We start from the raw sequence: 10,772 nt of genomic DNA, 5'->3' as shown, positions 1-10,772 counted from the left end.
CGGGGTATTGGATTTCACGAATGAACTTTGCTCCTAGTAACTTCTCTATCTCCTTATCTATCTTCTACTGCCTCTCGGGGGCGAAGGTCCTCCTCTTCATTGTACTGGCTTTTTAGTCGATTCAATGCTCAGACGATGCTCTATTACTTCTTGGTCTATCCCAAGCATGTCTGAGGTTGACCAGGCGAAGACGTCAGAATTGGCTCGAAGGAATGAGATGAGTTTTTCCCATTGCTATCTTGGCATTGTAGCCCCGACTTGGAATTGGCGAGTACTATTCCCTTTTTGGCTTCGACTCGCATCAACTCCTCCGTCGGTTCTCCCCTTTGATAATTTGTATCATCGTGTAGATATTCTATCGGGAGCACTTCGCCCGCCTTTCCCTTTCCCCATATGGTGGTGGCGTAGCACTTTCGGGACACCTCTTGATCGCCTCGACACTCCTAACCCCATTCTTAGTTGGGAACTTCATCTTGAGGTGTGGCATGGAGACGACAGCTTTTAATTAGTTCAAGCCGACTCTTCCTAGTATGCGTTGTACGCTGAAGTGATGTCTACTATCAGGAAGTTGATCATAACTATTACCTGGCAGTCTTTGATGCCTACCCTTACCGGCAGCTCAACTGACCCTTCTACTTTGACCGAGGCGCCCGAGAACCCTTGCAACGGGTGTTCGTCCTTCTTCAGCTTTCCTTTATCTAGACCCATCTTCTGGAAGGCTTCAAGGAATAGGATATCAGCTGATCTGTCGTTATCCATCAAAATCCTTTTTACTCTATAATCGGCTATGGTCATGGTAATTACCAAGGCATCATCATATGACGTCTGTACCCCTTCCAGGTCGTCATCCGAGAAGGAGATAACCGTCCCCGTCCTTGCCCTCTTGTTCGACCATTCGGCCACAGGCACGCTTTTCGCATAGGCTTTTGCTTTCCTGGCCGAGATGGAGCTATCTCCAATGGTTAGGCCTCCACTGATAGTCGCTATAACCCTAGTTGGGCTATTATGATCGTCACGGGGGCGATGGTTAGCTTCTTCGGGCGTCTAGTCCCTTTGTCGTTCCTGATTACCCCTGTGGGCTGGCCCCCTTCTTTCATGGGGGCCTCACCGTCACTTTGGCGGTTGTCCCTGTAGTCGTTGCCGTCTTGGGTATCTTCCTTTTCACGGTGTACAAACCGACCTAGTTATCCTCTTCGGATCATTCCTTCAATCTCTCCTTTCAGGTGCCAACAATCTTCAATGCCATGACCGTGGTCTTTGTGGAATGGCAATACTTGTCCATGTTACGTCTCTCAGGATGTCGTCCCATCTTCCCAGGCCACTTCATGACTCCGACGTCTGGGGTTTCTTTTATCTGTATTAGCAAGTCCTTCCGTTTTTGGTTTAGTGGTGCATATCTCTCGAACTTCTTCAGCAGACTGGGTGCCCAATCACATTCAGACTTTCATCTCTTGCCCTCAGAAGGTTTGTCATCATCTCTTGAGGTCCTTTTACTCCCCGTCTTCGCTTCAGCTTCCTCATCAGCTTAGAGGGTTTCTTCCATCTGAATATATTTACCACACCGAGCCCTCAACTCAACTAGATTCTTCGGTATGTGTTTCACCAAAGATAGTTTTAGCTCTTTATCTTTGACGCCTCCCAACAAGGCAGTGAACTCTTCTTTCGGGTCCAAACCTCTGATCGTGATCTTCTCCTGCTGGAAGCGCTTCATGTAGCTTCGCACTGACTCTCCTTCATGTTGTTTGACATTGGTCAGGTTCAATGTGGTCTTCTAAAGGGGTTGGCTACTGGAGAATCCCCTCACAATGAAGTAACTCAAATCGCTGAAGCTGTGAATCGATTTTGTCGGCAGGTGATTATACCATAACCTTACCGCTCCTCTGAACGTTAAAGGCAAGGCACAACACAAGGTGTTTTTCGAGACTTAGTGAAACTGCATCGTAACCTTGAAGCCTTCCAGATGATCGACGGGTCTCCAGACCTGTTGTAGGTGTCATATTTGGGTAGATGAAAACCGACCGGGAGGGGGTCCCTCAGGACCTCATCTGCTAGAGCCGTGTCATTAGTGAGGTTCGGCTCACGAGTTCCCATTTAGTTTTTTGTGACCTTCCAGATCTCGTCTTTCAAGTCTAGGATCATCTGCTTCAACCCCGAGTCCTCACGTCTCTGTCCGTCTCCTTGGCATGGTCCCTCATGCCTGGCCCTGGTGGTGCGTCGCGCCCTTTCTTTGGGTGCGGGGCTTTCCCTCATGGCTTGGTTTCGAGGATTCCGGCCAGACCTTATCAATCCTGAACTACTCTGACTCTCGTCTTGGGCTCGCTCTAGCTGGACATGGAACCTCACGGTGCTTCGTCGGTCCTCTGAGAGACGGCCTTAGAGACCTCCTTCATTGTCTCGGTCATTCGGTCATACTTCTCCTGAAGGGCTTCGAACTGCTCCCTTGTCACATATTCCTGCGCCCTAGGAGGGGGTGGAAGATTACTATCTCCGGGTACCAAATATCTGGCCGAGTGCTGGTCCCTCGCGGAACCTTCCCCATCATTGTTTCCCCATTCTTCGCCAATTTCTGTCGAGGGGGGAACCCTCCTGAAGCTTCCCCCTCATCTATGTTTATACTCGGCGCTGTTCTGGTTTTCTTACAATTGTAGGTTTTTCCCACCATTACTGTCGTTCCCACGGACGGCGCCAATCTGTTACTGCCGAAAATTCGTATGAGCCAACCCTGCACAAGCAAAAAAATGCAGAGGCTTGGAGGTATCTCTGGGATTAGTCCTCCGATGCCCAAGTTAGTGACTGGAAGAACAGTGTTTTTATAGGAGTAATAGTGGGTGTCGGCGTACCTCCTCTAGGTTCCTTTTCGGTTCTCTCTTATAGGGTTTCTCGGCCTAGGGTTTCGAGAACCCCTCCTTGGGAATCTTCTCCTCATGTGGTTTGAAGCCTTGCGGCCTCTATCGGATGGGCGACACATGTCTCTCCCTCGGATGCCAAGTGTCCTCACTTTATTGGTGACAAATTCCGTCAGATCAGGACACAACAGACTCAGCCATATTCGTCTTCTTCTTCTTCTTCTTCTTCTTCTTCTTCTTCTTTTGGTCACCAAAGAGAATGAACAGTCATATTGTACACTTTTTTTTATCCGTTTACAAGTGGAATAAAGTAAAGATTAGTTCATCGGAGTAGGGGAATGCATCTTATTCTTTGCTTTTCTTTTTTTCTTTCTTTCATCTCATCTCTTTTTCTTTTTCTTTTTTCTTTTTTCGTTTTTTCTTTTCTTTTTCTTTCTTCTCTTCTTCTTTTTATTTTTCTTTGGGCTATGTTTGGTAGCCAAGAGAAGAAAAGAATAGAAAAAAATCTAGAAAAGAAATGATAAGAAAATAGAAAAAATATATGTGTTTGCCTACCATTAGAAGACAAGAAAAGTTTTTGAATTTTTTTCTATTTTCTTGTGTTTTGGGTAAGATTTTTTTTTTTTTTTTCATACAAAAGAAAACTTCAGCATTTCAAGGTGAATTTTGAAATTCAAAAAATGAATCTACTCTTGGTTTAGGACATGCCAAGCACATAGAGAATTTCTTAAATTGTACTTTTTTCTTTTCTTTTCTTTTTTTTTCTTCTTTTGGCTACCAAACACAGCCTTGGGGTAAAGATTAAAGCCACCTTAATGTAAAAAGAAGGGCAAAAGAAGAAAATACATGGATCAGGGACGTATGAAATTGGTCTCATATGTGAACCTGATCCGGATTCACCCGATTGCAACCTTACTAACAATAGAATCTTAAGATGAGCCCAGGCCATTTATGGGATTTGGTTACTGACCAGGTTCCAGTTTCAGCCTGGCTGAATTGGGCAATGAAGGAATTTTCAGTAGAGCTTGGCCCCATATTGTTCAAATATGAACCTGGTTTTTCTTGGGCTGGCTAGAGTTACACCACATTTTGGATTTTATCGAGTCTTATAACTTTTGTAATCTCCCACAAAAGAACACTTCCTCAACGTTGTGTTTTTTCTTTTTTAATTACTCAGTAACAGTTTGAAACTTTTCCATTACCAGCGATATGGAAATATGAGAACTTGAGAATTTTGCCATCTTTTCTATGTGCATAAGGATTGTTAGTCTTAACACATGAACCATCTGGTCCTCTTAGGTCTTGGCTCAATATATTTTACTAGCTCAAAAGCGAATTAAATTGTTCAATTTTTATTCTCTCTCTCATGGAAAGCAAAGAGGTTCTTTGGCTGTTTTTCATTTTTGTAATCTGTTTTTGTATAAGCTTCCTTCGCTGATCATCTTTGGCCAATTTTAATGATCTTTTACTAAAACTAGCATTTGGTCAATAGATTTTAAATGAAGAAATTTTTTTCTTTTGTTTCGCGCCCACCTTTGGCTAAACATTGATTTTTTATGAGAAAATAAAATATAAATTATGAAGGAAAACGACCAGAATTCAAGTCAACAGATACACTCACTCTAGGTCTTTTCAGATCTGGGTTTGTTAGCCAATCTGTGAGCTACTGAGATCAAACATGAAACATCTATCCTACTTAAATACATGACAGAACAAAAAAGACTTAATCAAAGTATTAATTTCTAGTAATAAAGAAAATTGTTCCCATGACCATTTAAATACATTATTTTACTTATTAACCAACTCCTGACAATCAGTCCAGATGTCGACACTTAAGCATCCCAATGCCATTGCCCAATGTAATCCTTGCTACAATATCCTTTCTTTTGCTTCCTGTGGAAATCCTGCAAATTCAAAATCCATAGATACCAATACAAATTGTTGGTAACAAGACTGCATAAGCCCAATCAGCCTCTTGAGTTCTATGATCATAACTCCCTTCATAAATAATTATTGGATGATCAGTGGTGGACAGCTGCAAATAATTATCAAAAGATAGATAGGGAAGAGCTAATGATACCATTGATGGAGTATAGTAGATGTAGATATCCATATTATGGATTGGGAGAGAAATGGTTGCAAATAGAATTGTTACAAGCAGTCCAAATAACCAAATCATAGATTGTTTGAGCTTGAGGGTCCATTTGATAACGTTCAAGAAACGAGTTTCTGCCAGAAACGGAACAAAAAGTGTTTGACAAAACTATTTCGTTTCACTTGTTTTCAAAAATAGAAATTGAAATTGAAATTTCTACCTATTTATGATTTTAGAAACGCCCCAGACGAAACAAGTTGAACTTGTTTCTGACTCGCTATATGGTAAGCCCTTGCCTTTCCTTCGTTCTCCGAATCATCCGTACTCATGCTAAAAAAATCCCACTCCTTATGATTGAACATTCTAATTAAAGTGCGTGGGGCCTTGAAAAGATTTCATTATTCGACAAAATGGAAGGAATGAGGAACGAATATCTGAGAAGATGAAACAAGCCTGCCTTTAGTAGAGCCTGTTTGCGTAAGCTTTATTGCTCTGTATGCGGCTTACGAATAAGCGGAAGGAGCACTGAGTGTTTTCTTTCTGAGATAGTCGGGTTGATGGCCGACCTTCATCAAGCGTTTCAGCCAATGTGCCAAGGCACGAATAATAAGAGTCGTCCATTTAATCAAACACGACTAAAAGGCAAACCCGAAATCACCTACCTTTGGCTTCGGGTCCAGAACCAACAAAAGAAGGGAAAGGTGGGTGGTTGAGACAGTGTAGTCCGTTTTCACAAGAGTACGAAGCAACAAATTAAAGCACCCTTTTTCCTATGGGAGGGCGAAAGCTAAGGAAGGCTTTTTCCAAGGGCGGTAGGCCCACTGCTTCATTCTCTCTCGAAAATTCTCAATTCCGTCGATATGGTGGCTATATTCACCTTTTCCGAGTCAAGTGTTTGGGCCGATCCCACTGATAAAACAAATAAAGGAGGGGCTTTCTTTATGTGGTGGACTCCGCTGGCTTCCACCCGTGGATCTGCCGGCAAAGAGATCTCGATCCCAGGAGTACTCCTATCTTTCCCTAACCTGGCTGATGGAAAGATGCTTGGTTCAGTCGTTTCTATGCCCCTTTGTCCAGAGGGAGGGATCTATTCCCGAATGGCTGACTCACCGATAAAGCTGGCAGGGGAGGCATTTCCTCTGGGAGGGATGAAAGAAGCAAAGATATTAGACTCAGCCCGAGCTTGAAATTGAACTTACCAATGCCGAATAGGAATTGATAACGGGAGAGGACAGCCACAGCCCATCCGATGATCGAATCGGGATCACCCACCCCTCCGATATGATTTACCAATGGAAGCAAGCTAAAGCTACCTTCCATGAGTGAAACTCCCAGGGCTCATGGACCCTCCTGGTTAGGTGGGTTCGGACATTTTATGAGAAGCCTGGTCGACAACGGGTCCTCAATAAACATTGTCCCTTTTGGAATGTTGGAATTCATGGGTATTTCTCTCAGCAGGATAAGACAAGATGGTGGAGTGATCATATATGGCGTCGGAAATGTTACTCAGTCTGCAGTGGGATCTCTTCTTAGTTGGCTTACTTGCGGAGACAGGTCCTGGAATCAGTCAGTCAATAGTGGAAAGGAGAAACTGCTCAGCTTGCCCCGGTCCCTTAAGGTTTTACAGGTTTGAGCAACCAGGGAATGGAACCTTTCGCGGCCTCTTTCAAACGAGCTAACTCCTCCCTTTTAGCGCTCTCTCTACGTGTGATCTATAGAAAAAATCCCTCTATATTCTATTAGTAAAGCAAGAAGCTAGGTCACTAGCTTGGGGGAGATGAATCCGTCCAGAGCATCTGAGATCTCTATGGAGGAAAGAGAGAACTTAGAAAGGAGCAAGTGGCGCACGAAGGAGATGAATCCGAACTCATTAGGAGATAGCTTGCCCGACATGAATATAGATAATAGGCCGCTTCGAGAGTGCAATCAGGGAAGCTTGCTTGGAAACAAGCCTTTATCCTTTCGGGATACACTACTTCGGAGGCCGAACACTTTACCAACGACGGGAGTGACTGAGAATCATCTTTTTGCTATCCACACTACTAGACCTGACTCGGATTATGAGGATGCGAATGGGGTTGAACACCATATTCAACTTACTGAAGTGAAGAGGAGCAACATCGCATTCGAGCCCCCTGGTGTAATACACTCATAGTGAAAGTTCTTGGGAAGATAGTGGAGTCTTCTGACAAACCATCTTCAGACATTATGGAGCCCCAAGTGCCCCTTTGAAACCATTGATGTAGGGATGGATTACTTTCTCATTAGTCTTGGGTGCCAAGATGGATGGTTTGCTCCTGAGCAACTGGTTTCACAGTTTCTTTCTCGGCAGCCATCTTTGCTTCTTGCTCAGCAGCCTCTCTAGCCTTTCTTTCTACAGCCTTCCTCGCCTTTCTCTCGGCATCACGTTCAGCCTGCTTCTGTGCCTTCTCTTCTGCAATTTCATTGCCTTGAGTTCCCTCTCTGCTTTATATTTTGAATATTCTTTTTCTAGCTTTTTGTGCAAGTTGCGGTGTCCACCTTGTCAACAAATAGGAAAGCAATATAGTCAGGATTGGGTGGAGAAAGTGGAACCTTCTCTATCTCGGGATCCGGGAGTTTTCCTTTCCCTTTGAATCGAGGAGAATTGGGTCAATAAGATGACAGAGAAGATAGCTCACCTAGTACTACCTTTCTCGAAGGAGTGAGAGGAGAGAGGAAAAAGACAGAACACCCGCTATTGAAGAACAAGAGGATTTTCACTATTGAGAATCCAGTGCTCGTGTTCGGGAGAACTCATCACAATGACCTTAGTAAATCCTCCTCGCCACCACCACCACTTGCAATGCTTCCGTCACCTTCGCTGCCGCCCTCGTTGGATTTCCTGTCAGAATCCTTGGCTGGTACTCCTCCTCCACCTCCTCTGACCGTTCCAATCTCAATGAAGCTGCCCTGCAGGGAAGCCATCTTGTAGGGTTAGAAGTAGTAAGTTGTCTCGCAATTGGGGTAGAGATTGATGACCTGGTAGCCTCCTCTGTCACCTGCAGCCAGGGAAGAAGAAGTGGGGTGACGATTGGAGAAAAATAGGTCCATCTGCTTGGAGCAGCAAGGGCAATTGGCCTTAGCTCAAATCTTGAGGGTCTAGAAGTCATCGAAGTTGCCCTCCCATTTGTGGCGCTCCTGAAGGTGGAAGCCGATGAGAGACTCCCTGCGACAGTAGGAGCCAACGTGGAGGTAGTTGAACCGAGTGGTGATGGACGATTTATGGGAGAAGAGGTAGTTATTCGTAGTCTCCAATAGGACTGCGAATCGGCTTGTTGTCGTCGCTGTTTCCTTTGCGAGCTTCTTCCATCTGAAGATTCCAAACATCCCTCACTTCCTCCGAATTCAAAGCATAGGTGTTTTTTTTCTTTCTGGTAGAAAAATTCGAAGCAAAGGTTGATCGGAGAAAATGTCAGGTAGAGATAAGTTTCTACAAAGAGAAAGAGAAGAGGAGAGTGATTACGATTCGCAGAGCACCTGACTCAACCACCATTCCTGCTAGAGGGATCTCTGTCGACAGTCCTCGTATGAACTCTTTTGGTAAAATTGTCTTCCAAAGCTTAGAAAGAAGCTCGAGCAGTCCGAGCAGCTTCAATGGCAGTCCGTCGATTAAGCACAAAGGAATGGAAAGAGATATTTTTTCATTATATTGTCTAAAAAAAAAAATTCTACAAGAAACGTTTTCAGAAACAAGGTTTATCAAACACCTAAAAATCCGTTTCTATTCCCAGAAACGTGAATTTATGCTTCTGGCGTTTCTAGGCACAGAAACGGCAGAAACATTATCAAACGGGCCCTGAATGTACTCAGTACACAACCATAGGGATCTAGCAGCCCAAATTCTTTCAGCAAAAGTTTAGGAAATAAATTAAGGGAAAATTACATGATTACCCACTTTGACGATCAGTTTAACTATCAGTTGAACCAAAAAAACAAAGGAGGGGTCCATTGATAAACCATGATAGCTTACATCTAGTATGCATCCTAAAAACAAAAATAACCAAAATTTAGGGTGCCTTCCCTCCTAATTTGCCAGAGTGTGTGAGGAGTCGATTAAAATCATCAATAAGGAAAAAGGGAACAGAGAGATGATTTAAAAAAATAATAATAATAAATAAATTCTTGCCAAAATTGAGCTCGGTCAGCAATGGAATGAGGTGGGGTATAAATACCAATAAGAAACCATGAGTTGTCCATTACTGGATCATCCAGAAACAAGGCTATGAAACGGGAGGAACAGTGGACACAAAGGGGAGAGGTGAGAGCACCCCAAGCACCAAGGTCCTACCGCCAAATCTTCTTGTACCCAATTCTTAGAACAAATCCAATAGTTTTACACCTTTACATAAAGCAAGGAAGTGACTTAGCATCTACATATTGATAGTTTCATATAAGAAAATAAAATCAAATTTAGATTATATCAAATGGTATTTAGGGCGCATCAAGTGCAAGGTGACAAAAAATATACCTTTAGAAAAGCTTATGTATCAGAGGAACCCAAATGAAGGCTTCACATACACAAAACGCAGTCACAAGGTAAATATTCAACATGAAACTGATTTTTGGATTTTGGATTTGCAGGATTTCCACAGGAAGCAGAAGAAAGGAAATTGTAGCAATGGCATTGGAATGCTTAACCATCGACATCCGGACGGCTTGTCAGGAGCTGGTTAATTAGTAAAACAATGTATTTAAATTGCCATGGGAATAATTTTGTTTATTACTGGAAATTAACACTTTGACTAAGTCTTTTTTGTTGTGTCATGTATTTAAGTAGGATAGATGTTTGATCTCAGTAGCCCACAGATTGGCTAATAAAGTCAGATCTGAAAAAACCTAGGGTTTATAAATCTATAGACTTGAATTCTGGTCTTATTCCTTCATAATTTATATTTTATTTTCTCATAAAAAATCAATGGTCGTTTAAAATCTATGACCAAAATGCTAGTTTTAGCAAAAAAATTATTAAAATTGGCCCAAGATAATCAGCAAAAAAAGCTTATTTAAAAACTGATTGCAAAAAGGAGAAACCCAAATAGAGTAAAACCAAGGAACCTCTTTGCTTTTTATGAGAGAGAAAATAAAAATAGAACAATTTCGCTTTTGAGCTAGTAAAATATATTGAGCCAAGAATTAAGAGGGCTGTTAAGACTAACAATCCTTAAGCATATAGAAAAGATGGCAAAATTCTCAAGTTCTTAAATTGCAGTGGAGTTTAAATATAATTTCCTTCCATTATATGCACCAGAAAATTTCATTATCTTGAATTGAATGTTCATCAAGCTTTCTTCTATAAAAAGCATTGGTTTCTCCTCCTTTAATGACAATCTATGTATCATGGTTTGAGGAATCAGGTTTAAAAAAAAAAAAAAAAAAAAAAAAGATTTTTGAAGAAAATAGGGATAAATCCATCTGTGATCCAGATTGATACAGGATGATCCAAAAATGAGCCATGACTAGAATACTAGATAACAATATGACATGTAGCCACAAGGTATTTTATGACTGTCTATGCCAAAAATCTACTCTATTATATATATATATATAAAAAAAAAAAAAAAAGGAGGTGGGGGAATCTTACAATGTCGTGTGTCCTTACATCCAAACACAAGGAGTAGCGAAAAGACCACCTTGTCCCCTTGTTTGGGTGCTTGTGTGTCTCTCCTAATTAATCGTTATGCTTATGTAGTGACCACATGACTAGGTAGCAATATCCTCCCCCAAAAAAAATTTTGATTATTAAATTTGGCTATTAGCCAATCATTAAATAGACAAACCTCATGTGCTTAGTACATCATCCAAGTAATCCA

The 10,772-nt window shown here is 42.1% G+C and overlaps 1 pseudogene; it reads right to left on the bottom strand.

The window, feature by feature from the left end:
• The window catches only part of LOC122074427, a 9,584-nt pseudogene extending 8,789 nt beyond the window's left edge, over nucleotides 1-795 (bottom strand).
• Nucleotides 796-10,772: the final 9,977 nt, after the last annotated feature.

The sequence above is a fragment of the Macadamia integrifolia genome, chromosome 3, assembly GCF_013358625.1.
Source record: "Macadamia integrifolia cultivar HAES 741 chromosome 3, SCU_Mint_v3, whole genome shotgun sequence".
Classification (NCBI taxonomy): domain Eukaryota; kingdom Viridiplantae; phylum Streptophyta; class Magnoliopsida; order Proteales; family Proteaceae; genus Macadamia; species Macadamia integrifolia.
This window is presented reverse-complemented; position numbering and strand designations above follow the sequence as displayed.